Source organism: Sorghum bicolor, chromosome 10 (assembly GCF_000003195.3).
Source record: "Sorghum bicolor cultivar BTx623 chromosome 10, Sorghum_bicolor_NCBIv3, whole genome shotgun sequence".
Lineage (NCBI taxonomy): Eukaryota > Viridiplantae > Streptophyta > Magnoliopsida > Poales > Poaceae > Sorghum > Sorghum bicolor.
In genome coordinates, this window is record NC_012879.2 from 19280576 (window position 1) to 19287293 (window position 6718).

The window sequence follows — 6718 nt, forward strand, 5'->3', positions numbered from 1 at the left end:
CATACTCAGGAAGATATAGTAACTGTTCGCACGGTAATCAAGGGATTGCGCAGGTGATTTGATAGGAAGCGGTCGTGATCTGGAGATATTTTACTGTGTGAGATTTCCTGGTCGGTCCATCGGTAGCGCCTTGTAACGGTAATATTGCCGATGGACGAATAAAGCAGAAATGTCCGTTTGGGAGGATAAGATGCTTCGCTGTACAGGATGTTTTGGTCAGTCCATCGGCAGTTCTCGGTAACAGTAATATTGCCGATGGGCGACTAAAGTGGAGATGTCCGTTGGGGAGGTTGAAGATTTCGAGGAATCTGCGGGGGAATTGGACCAGGGTTGTTCAGATTAAGGCTGTCGGTTACCAAATTGGGAGAATTAATTGCGGAACGGTATCATTATTGCAGAAAATTTCGGAGCATCAATGATTTCATACTCCGAAATTGGGGAGCATGTGTTGACACCATTTTTGGACACGTATCCCGGATCGGTAGAATGTGGATCGGCAAGACAGGGTGACGGTTACTGGTCTGCAGAAGAGTTACCGATGAGGACGGTTGCCGATGAGAAGACAGCTGAATATGGCTAAGTCCATGGGTGGAGATGTGTTTATGCCGATGGCCAGTATTAATTGTTGCCAATGGGGAGTCTGCCGATGGCATGGAAGGAAGACTCGAAGGTTGCCGATTGGTCCGTGGTGGTGTCCCAGTCTGTCACGGAAGGATAGTTTTATGTTTTCCTTAGTTATTTAAACTGTTTTGTACACGGATTCTGTTTAAATTTTGAATTCGAGTTCTAGTTGTGTCTGGTTGTAGCTCTTTGAGCAGGGTATAAATGTAGACCCTAAGGCCTTGTAAGACATCTATCAATCAATCAAACATAAGTTTTACTCATATCACAGCATCTACTTTTTCGACGACTTTGTCATATTTTCTTTTTTTTCATTACGAGTTCTTAGGAGTTCGTCGACTTAAGCTCGGCGTATTCTCAAGTTCCGCGTGAATACCACTTGGCCGTGGCATCCGGACGTTTCGCTGTTGTCGGGACCAAAGTATTCGAGTTATCACCTTTGCCGATAGTAAAGTCAAATCGGCTGGCACGCCTTAACGTTTAAATCGGGTATTAGCCCTTTGTATTTGCAGATCAGCTTTTGCATCAACAGCCTCTTAGAAGATATGTTGATAAGAGTTATTGTCGATAGATATAAAGCCTGATGCTAGATGGGTGACGTAGCTGCCGGTACACTATGTATCGATAAGGTTTGATATAAGGCTAAGTATCAGGCAGATGATGATTGCCGATAAGAGTGTTCCGATTATGCATGTGTGCCGATTATATTTTCCGATGGTGACATATCTTAGTACAAGAGGACCTGGATGTCAGCAAATTTGGTATCCTCGGAGCTATCGACCAATACGGAGTAATTGGCAAGTATGGAGGCAAATCGGCAACATGATTACCTTTGAAAGTAAATCGGCAAGAGGCATCCATTGAAGAGATCGGTAGAAGAGTGTGCTTATCACGTGCATGCTTAAGAAAAGAAGCAAATGACATCAGAAGGAAAGGCAATAAGGTAAAAGGCAAATCACATGCACGCAAGAATTAAATGCATATGTGGAGAGCATGAAAAAAGGAAGGTAAAGTAAGGGAGATTTAAATAATTAAAGATAAAGATATATATCACGAGATCACATTCGGCTTATGGAAGATATCTACATTTGGTTTTAGCAGCCTTGGCCGTAATTAATTCGGAGGGAACTTCAACATATTCTACGACACAGAGATAGAGTCCATGTATATTAAATATTTCCATTTATTTAGATATTTTATTAGGCAAGTTTGAGTATGATACAAACCATAGGTCTTTAGTTTAGGATATAAATATGTACCCGAGGTCATTTTAATATGGATCTCTTGATCAATCAAATAAGTCTTATTACTTTTCAATCTACTCTGCCAGTACTTTACTTTTTGGCAACTTTGCCTTTGCAATTTTTCTTTTACGAGTTCTCTACGATTCGACGGGCTGCATCGCTGCAGTGCGACCTCCGGCAATCTTCGAGTTCCGTGTGAGTACCTTTTGGCCGTGGCTTCCGGACGCATCGCTATTGTCAGGACCAAAGTACTCGACCCCCTACCGGCTCCGGTCACAGTTATCGATCTGCAGTTGCTCCTATGGCTGTTCAGCTAGATTCACCTAGTTGTTTTCACAGTTATCGGTTTCAGCTAGATCCTTTGTGGTTTTAGCAGCAATCACAGTTACTTCGCCTGGTTTAGATTGATTTCGGCTGGTTATCATCATAGCCGATTAGATCTATTCTTGGGTTTATCTTCGTTATCGATTAGTAGGTCAAATCAACTGGCACGCCTTGGATATCGAAATCGGGTATTAGGTCTTTGTGTTTGCAGATAGATTTTGGCATAAACACATGGTAAGAATTCAAGGACAATATATACCTATAGATTTTCTAGTTCTTGACATGTAGGGAGACGATGATTCCTTGATCCTCTTGGGAAGAACGTTCGTCTACACAGCCAACACCAACATCTAGATCGGGTCTAGGCATATCCATTTCAACCTACCTGCCGAAAAGGTACGCTGTCAAATTAAAACACAAGTTAACCATGAGCAGATCAGGAAGCAACGCAACAGGAGAAGACTCCAAGCCCACCGTTAGGCTACCTAGCCTCACTGCGGATGGGAAGACTTTCCTGGCAATATTGTGAAATATAAAGATCGCTTCACAGAGCAAGAAGAGAACACGCGAGCACCCTGATGGAGTGATTGGGCAGAAGAAGCTGAAAGGACGGACCAAATCGCCAAGAAAGAAAAGAGGAGATCTTAGCACGATTAGAAGCGTGGGAGAAGGAGAACAAAGATGAAGAGTTGGAGCCAGAGAAGAAAGAAGCAAAAGAGACAAAAGCAAGCAGAAAGGAAGCCGCACGTAACGCATCACCATGAAACAGGGAGTTGACTGAGGTTACCTCAAACGATGAATCCACTGAGTAAGTCCTTTTCGCTATCTAAGTCCTGTCGGTAGACTTTAAATTCCGTATCCTAGCCATAACGTCAGAATGATAGTTAGTTAAATTAGCATGCATTAGTAATTTTACTTTAATACACCTAGTAGCATATTTATTTCTGTTGGCATATTAATACAAAATATGGAAAAAATATTTACTGGTTTAACTACTGCATCATAAATACCCAAGCCCCATGTGAATAAACTTATGGTAACCCCTTAGGAATATTTACTATGGTGGCATAAAAAATTAAACAGCATTCATAATTATTTCATGCCCTATAAAATAAGAAAATACAAAACAAATAGAAACATGAAATTCTGCAAAATTAGCTCATAAGAATAATCAATTGCTCATTGGCTGACCGCTAACCCATTATTAAATTCAAGCCTCGAGTTTTGGTTTTCTTGTTGGAGCATGACTATGCAGGAATGACATCATAGCAAGGAGAGAGTCCATCAGTGGCACCCACCAGGTTTGCTACTGGTTACCTCACTCTAAAGGATATCTACACCAAGTATTGCAACCATCCAGCTTGGGGGAGGAGCATCCCCTAGTTATCATGTGACGACACCTAGGCGATTATTAATTTACTTTATATAGATATTTATAAAATATCAAAAATAAGTGGGCACATGAAGGTCCACAAGTCAGATTTTTTTGTGAGTTTATAATTAGTTAAGGGTTAGAGTCTGTTTAGAGTCAATTCAAACTAGAGCTATAAGAATTTATGAACATTAAAATTTTGTCTTGGAGATGATGAATAGTTGCTCTGTTGTAGATCTTTACAAGTACCTAGATTTCAATGTTAGATTCTCTCGAGTTTTGGAGATTACTGTTTTAATTTGAAGGTTTACTCTCAACCTGCAACTTGTGGAGGCATAAGTTTGAGCTAAGCCTAGGTAGTTGGTTGATATGATCATTGAAAGTCTGAGCTGCTATTTATCTTATTCCTAGCATTATTAAGTTCTAGAGATTTATTTTGAAAACCTAAAATCCTACATGATGAGCTCTTGTATGATAAAGTATGAATTCCTACCAAAGCCATATAATATACATCTAGAGTTAGGAAACTTTTGCACATTTATGCTGCTTGTTGTACTTTGAGTTTAGTCAACTTTTGTAGTATACCTTACGAGAGTCTTGTCATGCTTTTAAAACCAAGATCACGTACACACTTCAGTTTACATATGCATTATTCCTACACTAGGAGTAATCGCAATCATTTCCATGCCATGTTTATCAATCATGTTTTTCTCCTACACTGGGAGTAAATACCAACATAAACCATACCCATAGGGCAAAGCCCATCATAAATGCTCTAAGTTCTTATTATTCCCTCTCTGATTATTTATTGTATTCAAAGGATACATGTGGCCATGCAAAAATATAAAAGAAGAAAAGGGAGTAAAAGATGGACAAGTGTCCTAGTAATTAAAACAATGGGTACTAGGTGATCGCCTCCCTGAATAAAATAAATAATAAAGATAGCCCATGTTTTCCCGCAAAAATTTCTAAGATCAAAAGAGAGATTTATCTCAAGGAGCAAAAGTAGAAATAGAAATTAGCAACAAATACCACAAATTCACCTATCCACCATATTCCATATACATGCACATCTTGGTTTGATTGTATGCCTTGATTCTCTATGGATCCATTAGTTGACTTTACAATACATGCATTGCAAGTATGCCTATCCTTGTTATTGATACTCCTATAAGCTCTACCATATATACCTTTAGCTATAGCAGGCATAACATCATTAATGCCTCAAGAGAGAACAATAAATACCACACACATTGAGATACTTGAGGGTGTAAGCTCTGAGTTTTATTCTGAAAACTTATAAAAACTCTAGAATAATGGTTCTGCAAAGAATTTTAGACATAGTACTTGGATTGATTGTTCTGTCTTCTGATTGCTCAAGACTCATGCAAGAGTTGTAAAGTGCCATGGTTAAGGGTAAAAATAGGTAAGTTTGGAGATTAGAGCAGTTATTAACTAATCCGGAGCATGTGTACTTAGAAAGAATGAAAACATTGTAGCAACTCTTGATCCAAATATAATACTGCTTAAGCTTGGTTTGCCAAGGGACTGGCAAAAGGAAAGCTTGGGGAATTGTTGACAGTCTGTTGACGGTCCTTAAGTATCAAATTTAATTATCAAATAAATAAAGAAAAGGATCCAAATGAAATCGACATCTAGACTTAGGGTTTTATCTGACAGAATTCCACGAGTTTTGGTGTTTGTCTATTTCTACAGGGGGTTATCAGGAAATACGGAAGAAAGGCCCACACGTCGGCATTACATAGAGATATTAACGTGCCGCGCAATTATCTTACATCTAGAAGACTCCAGAAGCCACGAGACCGAAGCGGAGGCGAAACGAGGCCAGACCCTGGGCGCGAGCCCAGTTGGTCAGGGCGCCCGCCCTACCTCTGAGTCCAATCAGGACTCTGCTTTGCGGGAGATCTCCACCGACCGAAAGGATGAATCTAAACCATAAAATCTATGTCGGTTTGATCCAATGGCCCATATTCACTTGAAGGGACTATAAAACCAGACCCCCTGGCCCCTGGAGGAGAGAGCCTCTCAACCCTAATTCATTGAGAAGAAGCCTCTGATCAAGATTAGAGCCACCACATCAATTAGATATCTAGATTAGCATAGCTACATAGGATTAGAACTAGAAGGAGTCAATCTTGGATTGGTTTCCGGATCTATCAAGAGGATTCTTGGTAATTCTCTAATTGTGCTTCTAATTGCTTTCTAATTATCTTTGTTCTTCAATATTATGAATATGACTTTGTTCTACTTCAATATATTGCTTATGACTTTGCTCTACTTGCTTATATTCAAGATTATATTGTTCTTAGTTTATCATAGTTATGTACTTGGCTTTGTTAGATTCGATCTATATACATGCTTAGAATCGTATAGCGTTTATCCATCGGATCCATGGGTAAATGATAGATATTGTGTAGGCGTGGTGCTTATACCGTATTTATCTGCAATTGTACCCAATATGCTAGATCGTGGGGTAGTTCGTGATAGTGACAGCTTCATTGATTCTTATATAGTCCCCCTCTCGTGTATTGGGCTGGCAGAGCAACATTATTACAGGGGAGTGATTGCTATGTTTCTCATATTCCTTGCTAATATCACTATGCATGGGCGTAGTCTTGTCTCGCAATGATTGCTAAGTATGCTTGCACTAACTATGATAATGCTAGGCTATATAGTTAAGAATAACTTAGGGAATATTCTTGTAGTTCGTTTTAATACCATGCTAATGAATTTCTAGAGTATCTAATTGAGGTGCTTATCATATTTATTATGTGGCTAGATCAGATTAGTTATCCTTGTCACTATTATTATTTCATATATCTTTTATGTGACACTTATCCCTGTATGATGAGTTAGATATAATGTTCTCAATTATACATGCAATGATAGATGCTCAATCTCATATTCTATTCTGTAATCAATAGTGATGATTGTTAATCCCTTCCCAGTGGTAAAAATATAAATAACGATACCTGGAATACTTTCCGGTTAAAATGCTGCATCGGTATTAATCTGTGCGCTTGCAGATCCCATTCATTATTTATTTAGAAGAGCAATTGCATATTTCAATACCGCGTCTCTTATATCATGCTGGGGATGACAACTTGGCTTAAGTGGTGTGAGGGATAGGTTTGGC